This window comes from Solenopsis invicta, chromosome 1 (genome assembly GCF_016802725.1).
Source record: "Solenopsis invicta isolate M01_SB chromosome 1, UNIL_Sinv_3.0, whole genome shotgun sequence".
NCBI classification, from domain to species: Eukaryota; Metazoa; Arthropoda; class Insecta; order Hymenoptera; family Formicidae; genus Solenopsis; species Solenopsis invicta.
This window is the reverse complement of record NC_052664.1, coordinates 6,261,153-6,273,598: the sequence shown is the minus strand read 5'-3', so window position 1 is coordinate 6,273,598 and position 12,446 is coordinate 6,261,153.

Here is a 12,446-nt window from a genome sequence, read left to right as displayed (position 1 = left end):
GAAACTAGATACTTTGCTCTATCAAATAGTATAAAATTCTTCTCATTCCATCCCATCCCAAAAACTTTATTTATTTTTAAATATTGAAGAAAGAATTTTTTTTATCTATCGAATGTTATATATATTTAGTAATATATAATAGTACTCAAATGATATAAAACTAAGATAAGTATATTTTTAGAGCCCCAATAAACAAATTCTAATAAACATTTAAGTAATATTGACAGTTATGTTTTCTGTAGAGGGTTTAGAAAGTAATCTATTGAATTACTAGAATTCTAATATTAACAAAAATGTCACACTTTATCGGATTATTTTAAAGAAAAAAGAAAGTGTAAATTAATTATAAATATATTTATTTATAGTTCATGATATATATTCATTGATATATATTAACGAAAAAAACAATCAAAATTCTAATTTATGCATCTTTAATTTTGTGTCCAATATCTGGTTTTTAATGTATTTGCCCCATTGTGCGCTGTAGTGGGCGATTTAACCTTTGCCATTCGCGTCTTCTCAGGGAGCCTCTGTTTCTTCCCCGAAAGGTTTTTCCTGCTTTCCTTTTGGGAAGGAGGGGGGTTTACTCTCTTCTTCCTCCCAAGGGACGAGGGAACAGCAGAGGTAGAGGAAGATCCCCTGTTTGCCTCAGCAGTGTTGCTTCGCCCCGTAGTGGCTTTCTTGGCCGCCTTCTTTTTGACCACCTTAAAGACTACCACATTCCAGAGTTGCTCCAAAGGACCCGTCGTGCCCGCAGCGCGAGAGGTGGTTGCTGCCTGTGGAGGACGAGGCGGCATTTCGCGGGAGGTCCTGCCAAGACCCTTGCGGCGTTGAGCAACGGCTCTTCCCCGGGCGTCACCAATATTCCGAGAAGAAGCGGAGGTTGTACGACCTCCGGTCGTCCGACGGCTCCCAGGGAGAATCCCCATCTCTTCTAAGATGGAGGAGAGAATCCTGGCCAGGATAGCCTGTATCCTTCCCTCCATTGCTCTTCTCCCGTTTTAGTGGGAGAGACTGGCTTTTTGGCAGCATTGGGCTTTGGCACTCCTTTAGAAAACGTGTCCGGCGTTACTATTTTGTCCGCCGCATCAGAAAGGAGGTTCAGCTGTCGCTGAACCCCTTTGAGCGGCGGCGCAAAAATAGGGAGGTATAACTCCTCGAGGGTTGGTCTCGCCTTTTTTTTTGTTCTTCTTTCTCCCTTTGGGCTTTGATCCCAAAGGGGAAAATTTGTCGGGGTCGGGCAGGACACAATGGGGTGCCCCTGCATCTATTTCTGCCCGTCCACGGATAGCTTCCGAGGTCGCCCAGTCTATGGTCCCCGACCATTCGAGACCGACGGAGACCATGCTCTCTCCATCTTCGGTCCCGACAGAAGGGGGGTCCATATTGGTCCCGAAAGGCAGCTGTTCCGCACGGCGACCTACCTCAAGAAGGGCGTTTTTTGCCCTGAGCTTTCGACTTTCCCCTCAAGCTTTCTTTTCTCCTCCAGCCAGCTCCCTTTGGCCTTCTCCAAAGCAGAGGAATGGTTCTTATCGGCCTCTATCGCCGGCTCGCCCTCCTTTCGCCCTATAATGGAGACGAGCCTGGCGGTAAACTCGATAAAGGCCTTCCACAGGTCCCGCCTTATGGAACCCTGTATGTTTGTGGACCGTTCCACAGATTTGCCAGACCATGTGTCACAGTTGTTGCCACTGCTGCCATGGATTGGCTATCATATTCGAACTTGCACGCTGACCTTCTTAACCGAGACAGACGTAGGAATGACCTCAGGATCCAAGATGGCTTTGTGGTCTCTCTTTAATTGTCTTGCCTTGTCCTCCTTAGCTCCTTAGCACGGCGGGCCATGGCCTCCGCCGTGAATTGCCCCTTATGTGAGGGGTCGATCGCCGGTCTTTCCCGGCTTTTACAGGGCGGCTCCTCCTCAGAGTCCGACGAGAACACATATTTCTTAGAGCTCCCGTCAGTTCTCCGGTGCAGTCTCTTATTTTTGCTTTTGTCCCTTCCCTCTCCATCCGAGGACAAAGGAACAACAGAGGCTGAGGATGTGGCTCTGGATGAGTTTTGAGACTTGAGCTCTGATCCGCCCGCCTGTGCCATGGGCTTTTTCTTCGTAAAAGCTAGTCCCGGCTTACTAGAGCCAGGGCCAACTGCATCTCCAACGTCGCAACCGCAAAGGGCGGCGATCACTTCGTTATCATTGAAATTATTAGTCATTTTGAAAAAATTCCACTCACCGTGACGGCTCCGCCGATCGGCGTATCTTCCATACCCTCCAAGGAAGGTGTGCCTCGGATACTTCCGGGGGGTCAGCATATGACGCGGGTACCGGGAATGTAACATTCGGTGCGCAGGCCATCAGCCCCTTACTCTCCCGTACAAAGGAGCCATCAAGAGCTTGCCCCGTCCGGGCTTTCGGGGGTCCCCCACCTTCAACAGTTGGGGCACCGTCACGGGTGGCGCCACCAAAAGGGCCCCACGGACGGGTTGGGTAACGGAGGCGGCACCGCCGTGGCAACCGGCACGTTCGTCCAGGGTAAAATAATCTCCTGGAGGGACCAGAACACCGGCCCGGCACCCGCTTTGGAAGGGACACCGTCGCGGAGTGCTAGGCTAGACCGACACCGCCCCGGGCCCTGCCTCGAAATACGTCCGAGCGGCCCCAGGGCCAGTCCAACCCGCGATCTCGAGGAGGGTTTTCCGTGAGACGGGCGCTGGATTGTCCTCCATCGCTCTGACCCTGCCCTCGGGCGGCTCGGAGACGGCCCAGCCCATTGGGTCCGGTAAACCGGGATACCAGCATCCGTTATGCTGGCGCGAGAAACAGCGCGGCGCTCCGTTCCGGGACGAGTCCCTTCACAGAAACGCTTGCCATCCCACGCGAACGCCCCCAGCCCTGCTTCGGAAACGTTTGAACGCCCGTGGGCAGTCCCGGCCCGATGCATCGGGGAGAGTTTCCCGCGGTGCACGCACCGAGACATCCCACTCCGTTCCGACCCTGCCCCGGAATAAGTATTAGATGCGCAACTAAGTTCTCGCTGTTTTTTTTATAAAAATGCAACTTTATTGTGAAAAAATGGTTACAAAGGAATCATTCAAAGTATTGTCTATTGCTAGCTACAATTTTTGCCCATCTTTCTGGCAGAGTTCAAATACCGTTATGATAAAAGTGTTTGTTTTTTAAGGCTATCTACGAGTCAAGCTATTTTTTTATGTTTTCATATGAGCAAAACTGCTGATCAGCCAGACGATGTGCCATCAAACGGAACAAGTAATAATCGGACGGCGCAATATCTGGGGAATATGGCGGGTGGGGTAGGACTTCCCATTTGAGCGTTTCCACATAGGATTTGGCAACATGAGGCTGAACGTTGTCATGCAGTAGAATCACTTTGTCGTGCCTCTGCTCGTATTGTGGCCGTTTTTTGCGCAGTGCTCGGTTCAGTCGCATCAATTAAAGTTGATACCGTCCCCCAGTGATTGTTTTGTTTGGTTTCAACAGCTCGTAATACATAACGTCGACCTGGTTTTACCAAATACACAGCATAACCTTTGCAGCGTGGATATTTGGCCGAGCCGACGACGTAAAAGCATGACCGGGCAGTCCCCATGACTTTCTTTTCTTTGGATTACTGTAATGAATCCATTTTTTATCACCCGTTACGATGCAATGAAGAAAATCTTTCCTTTTTTGCTGCTGGAGCAGTTGTTCACAAGTGAAAAAACGACGCTCAACGTCCCTTGGATTTAAATCATAAGGAACCCAAGTTCCTTGCTTTTGAATCATTCCCAACGCATGCAATTGCTTGGAAATGGCTTGGCGGTTAACTCCTAATGCTGAAGCAAGCTGTTCTTGCGTTTGGCACGGATCCTCATCGAGTAGTGCCTCCAATTCAGCGTCTTTGAATGTTTTTGTCTTTCCTTCACGGACGGTCGTCAACATCAAATCACCGTTTTTAAAGCGACGGAACCAATCACGGCACGTTGTTTCAGTTAGACCAGCATCTTCGCAAACTGTTTGGAGCTCTTAATGTGTTTCAGCCGCCGTTTTCTTTGAATAAAATAAGAAAATTAACACTTCTTGCAAATGACGATTGTTTGGCACAAAATCAGACATTTGTACACAATCAAAAGTATATGACGCCAAAACAAAATCATTAACGTGTCAACGCGGTTTGTTTACCATATGTCTAAGCTTGGTTGATGACGTTTTGGATATGTCTAAATCGACCAGCACTTACTGCTGAAGCCATCTATTGACAAACAGCGGGAACTTAGTTCCGCACCTAATACGAGCGACTCGGAAACGGCCCAGCCCGATAGGTTTGGTAGTACCGAGGTCTCTTCGGCCTGTCTTATTTTTTTTAAGAACCAGCTCCCTTCATACCAGGACGCGAGCCGTGAGAACGACCCCGTCCCCAGACATAGGGATCACTGGCCTCTCCGCCTCATGTGCCCGCCGCGCCAAAAGGCACCTTGGGCATCACATTTGCCTTCTGAAAAAGACAAATGCCTTCCCGGTGACCTGTTAGATCCTCGATCTCTCATCGCCCAAGGGCGACTCGAGGAAGAGGGAGCCCCCTCACCACAACAAGGTGGGTCACCATCGAGGGGGTTTGTAGCCACCCTATAATATCGCTAATTTATCTAAAACTCAGATTTAAATATCTTTACTGACTTAAAAGTTTAATTGAAATTTTCAAATGTTTTCGGTACTATAAAAAAGTCAGAAAAATTGAAATATAATTTTTAAAACTTTTAAAATTTAGTTTTACTGTTATAAAAATCTTATCTTTTTGTATTTATTTCTGAACATATCATGTTCATTAATTGGGGGACAAATTACTCTTTAAAATTAACTGCGTATATATAAAGCGTTAAAAACATGAAGACTATAAACGTGTTATCTTATTTGATAAAATTTTGATTAGCTCTGATCAATAAACGTTCCTCCAGGATTGCTTCATCGATATTTATTATTAGTGGGGATGGTACAATTTTTAATCGGAAAAATTGCTTTTTGACACTCATTTGCGTGGCTAACGCCATCATTAATTTGTACAATTCTGGTTAAGTCATACTTTTATTTATTATTAAAATTTTACAATATTTAAGAAAATCCGAATCGAAAATCGAACCAAAAATTAGACCAAAAAAACCAGAAAAATATTTTCAGTCCAGTTACAGTTCTTGTCTATTATCTTGTACAATATTTTGATTTCGGTTTTGGTCCGGCTAAAATAACGATTACGATTAATTTTAAATTCTTTAATTTTTTAAAAATAACATTTTATATTAAATAATTAAAAATAATGTAAAAATTGTATACAAGGTGATTTAAAACATCCATTTGTTCTTAAAGTGTCGTATAGCTACGTCAATTCTGAGACGATGTTTTTTTTAGCAAAATTGTGTGTAATGTCTAGTTTTTAAACTAGAAACAAAAATAGTTGGCGAATGACAGGCTGCATACGGATATTAGGCAGGGGCCGCGCAGGATGGTGCTCCTGCCGAAAGAGGACAAACTCCCAGAGTTTCTCTCGGCATATTGCTCCATCTGTCTGCTCGACGAGGAGGACAAATGGTTAAAGAGGATTCTAGCCGCCCGACTCCGAGAGCACCTGTCCCAGGAGGGCTCCGATCTGGCGGACTGTCAATACGGGTTCCGGAAGAGTAGATCCACGGACGCCATCTGTGTGCGGGCCCTTTTGGACGAGCCCGTCTCCCGCGGGAGGGTGGTGGTGGCGGTGTCACTCGAAATAGCACATGCGTTCAGCATTTTTCCATGGGAGTGCATACCCCTTGCACTCCGATATCATCGGGTGCTGGCGTACCTCAGAGCAATAATCGGGGATAGACAGGATCCGATAGCGCACGATGCGATAGCCCACCAACCAATCATCTTGACTTATCTAACTCAACCGACAGAAAAACTCTAAGCATCGGCCGCTGTGAGTAGTGGTGTGCTATCAGGATCCGCCCATCGGGGACTACCTTCGGGACAGGGACATAAGTTACCCGGGGCGATATGGGGAGATCCAACAAGCGGGGAAGATCCATTGCAGGGTTCTGCAGGGATCGGTCCTGGAACCACTCTTATGGGACCTTGGATACGATTGAATCCTCCAGGGTGCCCTCCCCCAAGGGCTGGGAGTAGTATGTTACGCCGACGACACGCTGGCCTGTGAGCGAGGCTGGGGGAGTACCATTCAGCTGACGAAGACTGGGATGGCACACCTAGTGGGAAGAATTAGGACGCTCGGCCTGGAAGTGGCTCTCCAAAAAACCGAGGCAGTCTGGTTTGCCAGGTGAGGAGGTCTTGTGGGGCCTAATTAGCCGTGGAGGGAGTCTGAGTGAAAATCGGGATCTGGATAAAATATCTGGGTCTTGTCCTTGATTGCCATTAGACGTTTGAGCCACATTTTCTGCACTTTGTTCCTCGAATGTAGGTGGTAGCCTCCAGTTTGAGGAAGTTTATGCCCAACCTCGGGGGGCCTGGAGGAAGGGCTCGCCGCCTATATCTGGGGGTGGTTCAATCCATCGTGATGTATGGTACCCCCGTGTGGTATCCAAACATAAAAATCAACCGCCGCATCAAAACACTCCTCCTCGTGCAGCGGAGGCTGGCCGTTTGGGTCGCACGGGGGTACAAAAACCACCTTCTACAATGCAGCGACCGTTGTGGTGAAGATGTTGCCGTGGGATCTCGCGGCGCGCCTGTACGCGGAAACGTAAACAGAAAGGATTGCGCGCCGGAAAACCCCGCGGCGATTTTTTGGACGTGTGAGACGCAGGAGGTGTGGCGGCTTTGCGCGAGGAGTCGGACTGTCAAAGAGGGGGGGGGGAGCACCTTGCCAACGTCAGATGGAGCGCTTGCACTGTCAAAGCCATCCGCCCGGTCCTAGCGGATTGGGTGGAGCGGCGACGTTTTGGAATCTTTTCTTATAGGTTGGTGCAGGTGCTTACCGGGTTGCACGAAAAGGTTGGGCGGGAGGTCACCACAAAGTGCCAGCATTGCCCAGAAGCAAGGGACACGGCGCAACATTCCTTGGAGGTATGCCCGGCTTGGGGTGATAAGCGCCGTGCCCTCGCCGACAAGATAGGGGCCGGCCTCGACCTTCCCACGATGGTGGGGCGGATGCTCGCCAGTGCTGATGAATGAGCGGCGGTGGCCTCCTTCTGCGACGTAGTTGTTGCAGAAGGAGGCGGCAGAGCGGGCGCGGGAAGAGGCTCCCGACGCGCCGCCAAAAAGGAGGAGAAAGGGGGAGGGAAGGCGCAGAAGGTTCCTGCAGCAACATCAGCAGGGACCACCTCCTCCTCCTTAATGATGATATCGCGATCAGTTGGAGGGGAGAGGGTGAGTTTGTTGCCCTCTCCCTTCCCGATACAAGAGATCGCCGGTGTCCTGGTGGTGACGGATCTGGCATCGCCAGAGACAGATCACTGGCGCGGCTACATTTCCCTCCTTCTCTCTTCCTCAGGGAAGGAAAAAGGGAGGATAGCCGGGAAGAAACAGTGGGGAGGGGGGACCCTTGCAGCGCCGGCTAGACCGAACAGAGGGCCCTACTCTCTCCACTGTTGAGGAGGTACGCCTCGGGCAGAATCAGCGGCGGGGTAGTTGCCCGGCTGACCCATCTCGAGGCTTGGGATGCGGGAGTGCGTACCTAGGGCTCTCTTCCACGGGGTTCCGACGCACACCCGGCATCCTGGTTCGGGCAGCTGGAGCTCGATTTCGGTCGAGTTCCGGCCGCTAATTCCGGGGGGGGGGGGTTCCTGTTCTCGGGCGGGGACCCGTTTGGGCTAAGATGGATCGCGATGCATGCTAGTTCGATCCCGATTGTCCCGAGCTCAGACGCCGGAAAAAGGATTTTAGTGAGTATGCCGCCTACTAGCTAGGTCGGCGAGTCTCACATACCCCGCGTTCCTGTCCCCACAGAACCGGGGACCCATAAAGGCGTTTCCCAACTAAAAAAAAAAGAAAAGGTGCTTACCGGGTATGGCTGCTTTGCTAAGTACCTACATAGAATATGCCGTGAATTCACCAGTATGTGCCATCACTGTGGGGCGCAGAGGGACACGGCGGACCATACTCTGATAGAGTGTCCAGCCTGAGAAGATGTCCGCCGAGATCTCCTCTGTGCCCTGGGGAGAGGGCGGAAGAAGAAGAAGAGTTCTTCCTGGAGAGCATGGTCCATGCAGGTCATGCTTGCCGCGGGGGAAGAAACCTGGGACGCGGCGCTCTCCTTCTGCAAGGACGTCATTTTGCGGAAAGAGAGCGCGGAAAGAGAGAGAAAGAATGATCCTGAAGCGGATCTAATTAAAAGAAGGAGGAGAGGGCGACAAATTCGGGCGTACGCCTGGACCCCATAACTCTTCGAGCTCTGAGCTGGGGGGAAGTTTTGTGGGTGCGGGGACAGCGCTTTGCTTCATTGCTGTGACGTCCTTCGCGTTTACCCTTCCCCTGGGACTGCTGGCTTGCAAGGGGCAGTCATGGAGTCGGCTGTTCCCATTGCACGCAATTTGCGTGGAGTGGGGGCCGTTGAGTGATAATCCCGCAACGGCCTCCGAGGGATAGTGATACCCCTTACAAGAAGGCTCCTTTCTCCCTTTTGGAGGAGAGGGGCAGTAGATCAGGGGGCGCCCGTTGGTTGAAATGTATGCGATCCTGGGGCGCTCCCCACATCACTTTGATAGGAGGACCATTATGGGGTTTTAGCCGGTAGGAGTCCGGCATAACCGCCCCCCTCCTCCTCGAGAGGGGGAGAGGGGTATCCATGAGGATTTTCCCATGGTAAAAAAAAGGCAAAGGCGGCGCGGTCACCGCCCGATGCGGGCGCTTACATCGAGTACTAATAGCAAATAGCTTGTAACAAACCTTCTTGTTATTACCCCCTGGACCGTCAATCGTCCCACGCTCTCCGGCCAAACATCCGCTGGACAGCAGCGAAAGGCGCAACGCACCGATAATACTTTTCACGTTCACACGCGTTTAAACAAAAGATCCGTGCAACGGCAATCTTGGGGTGCACGCGCAGTTATCGCCGATCTAGCGAGCACGCCGCTTCTCTATGCCCGATCTCGAAAGGCAGGAATGCCCTGACTCCGCTGAGCCTCCGACTGTTCCCCGAGCATCCTCCTACCACCGAGTTCGGGTATATAAGCCACGAAAACGCGCATCTCGTGGCTGTTTTCTTTCTCCAAACCTATTCCGAGAAGAAGCTATCCAGGTCTCGAAAAGGAGTCAAGCACCTGCCTTCCGCGGAGTACTTTTTGCCAACGACCGTTTCTATCCCGTTTCTTTGAGTATCGCGGGCTCAAGTAAACTTGAGGTCCGGCAAGTGATATCGCTTACTCGATAAATCCAGCTCCAATTTCTGCTCTCGGCAACACTCTACGACCAGGGGTGCGGAATTCCGCACCTCTACCAAGTGCTCTTGGCGTGAACATTGCCACCCGCCAGAAATTATCATCATTATTAACCGCCACGTGTCACTCCCGTTTTGCGATCAGGCCTGATCTTGCGACGCGATACCGCCGTACCCTCGCGGCCGTCCGGCTTGCAAGCGCGTGAGACATCGTAAACAGCGTGAGACTATTTATAGCCTCACAACTGATCGTTGAATAACGCAAATACGCGGTACACGCGCATGACGCCGCTAGACCATGCTGTAGGCACCTATCTTTGTAAATAGTTCTGGATTTAATCTTTGATTGTCTGTACATAATTTCGCAAATTGCTCGTCCGTTTTCCGTTTGTTATAGCGTCTGCCTTCTGACACAAGTTTTGTTACTTTCTTTTATGTTAAATTATTGGCCGTCATATCACTTATTTTTTTGTATCACGTTAGCTTTACAAGAAACCTTGTACATATATTTTTAAGACAGGATTCGATAGCGCACGGTGCGATAGCCCACGTCCCGATAGCACACGTCAAATTTAAAATAATTCCCGATAACCCACGTCTCTTTAGTACACATCCCAATAACGCACAAAGTAAAATACGCACCTGCCCGATCACACACGTTTCGATAGCACACGTCAAATTTAAAATTCCCAATAATTCACGTATCTTTAGCATACGTGCCGATAACCCACGAAGAAAAATGCACGACTGGTCAAACGCACGTCTTGATAGCATGCGTTTCTATAGCCCACGTCTCATTAACGCACGTCTTGATAGCCCACGTCTCTATAGCGCACGTCTCGATATCCCACGTCTCTATAGCGCACGTCTCGATAACCCACGTCACTATAGCGCACGTCTCGACAGTCCACGTCTTTATAGCGCACGTTTCGATAGCCCACGTCTCTATAGCGCACGCCTTGATAGCCTACGTCTTTATAGCGCACGTCTTGATAGCCTACGTCTTGATAGCCCACGTCTCTTTAGCGCATTTTTTACTTCATGGGTTATTAAGACGTGCGCTAAAGAGGCGTGGGCTATCGAGACGTGCGCTATAGAGACGTGAGCTATCGAGACGTGCGCTATAGAGACGTAGGCTATCGAGACGTGTGCTATAGAGACGTGTGCTATAGAGACGTGCGCTATAGAGATGTGAGCTATCGAGACGTGCGCTATAGAGACGTGGGCTATCGAGACGTGCGTTATCGACCAGTCGTACGTTTTTCTTTGTGTGTTATCGGCACGTGTTCTAAAGATACGTGGGTTATCTGGAATTATTTTAAATTTAACGTGTGCTATCGGGACGTGGGCTATCACATTGTGCGCTATCAGAATCCGCCCATATTTTTACCTAAAATGAAGTTTAATCTTCAATTCTGTCCTTTGCGCTCTTGCCTCCGTTATTATCGCTCGTGCGCGAAACGGAATTGTTTCAAGCTGATTGCTCTTTAATGATAAACGGTCTGATTCTCATTTACATAAACCTTACACACGCACACTCACACGCACGCGCACGCATGCACGCACGCACGCACTCTCTCTCTCTCTCTCTCTCTCTCTCTCTCCACCATGTGTAAAGAAAGCAGCTGAGTTGAAAGCGTTCAAATAACTTCTCTTGCATGCTTGCTTGCTGGGGGTAAGGTTAACCTTAACCAGCGGCAGATGCTGCGCAATATAGTACCTTAGGGTCCTAGCCTCTCTCTGCCGAGGATCGTGGTACGGGGTGATGAGCCCCAACCTACCTCGAGGTGCCTCTGTCTCGCAGAACACCACGGATCTAGACCAGAAAAGGTCGAGAAACCATCCCCCGCTCCAAGCTGTCGTGTCGTGGGTAATGAGTACTGCACCGGGGATTACGACGCCGGTGTTGTGATTTCCTCTTGTAGGACCACATCCGTCATACCACCCACTGCTGTCTGTGGTCACGTCTCGCGGGCAGTAGGGAGAGGTTCTTAGCTTCAACGCTCGGACCTAGAGGAGACTACCTCTCTAAAAAACCCCAAACCTGTGGTGGAACAGCATGTGCCCATGGTTACATGACCGAGGGGGTGCTTGGACGCTAGCATGCGGACTCTGGAGACTAGGGGACCTCCAGTTTTAAAACTCCCTTACTGCGGCATGTGGGGCTCTGCCGTGGTAAACCATCCCTTCCCTAGCTTCTCGTAGGACCAAAAATGGAATCTGAGTACAACAACAAAGAAGGGGATGCCACTCCGAGTGCATCAACTGAGATGGAGGTAGAAGAGGCAGCGACTGCCCCCACGACCATCCTAGAAGGCAGCAACAGCGTGGAGGACACCGCTCAGCTCTAGGAGTCAGTCGAACGACTCAAGCTGCGTGATAAACGCCTCAGCGGGGCTGCGCGAAAGAGGCTAAGATAGCTTCTGAAGCAGGGGATCCCTGAGGCTCAGGCCAGGATTCAAGCCGTCCAGCCAATTAATCCGGAGGGTAAGGGCTCCAAACGGACCCAATCCGACGGTTCAACGCCTGAAGCTGCTTCTAAGAAGAGGCCGAAACCTACGGGTGTCGAAACGCCCCGGGACACCTCAACGGCTCCAAAGGCTACAGCCCCTATCAGCTTCAAACAGGCGGTAGAGGGCAAAAAAGTGGAGATCCTCCATCAAGGCTACCCTGTGGGAGTGCCAAATGAAGGCCATTCAGGAGGCTATCCTCCAGAAAATTGTGGATCAGGAAGAAGGCTCTGTGAAGCCTAAATTCCTGGGCTCCACCTATAAGGCCGGTTAGATGATCCTCAACTGTGCGGACGAAGCCACTGCCAAGTGGCTGTCGGAAAACGCGGGCACCCTCTCTTCATGGGAGGGAGCCAAACTAAAGGCTGTTGAGGAAAAAGACCTGCCCAAGGCCATCATCGTCAACGCCTTCTTCCTAGACAGCGCGGAAGACAAGAGCGAGAGGATCCTCAAGCTCATTAAGAGCCAGAACGAAGCCTGAGCACTACTGACTGGAGAATCCTGAGAAGGACGCAGGAGGGATCTACCGTACATTTCACGATGTCGATAGATGGCCCCTCCCATGAAACCCTAA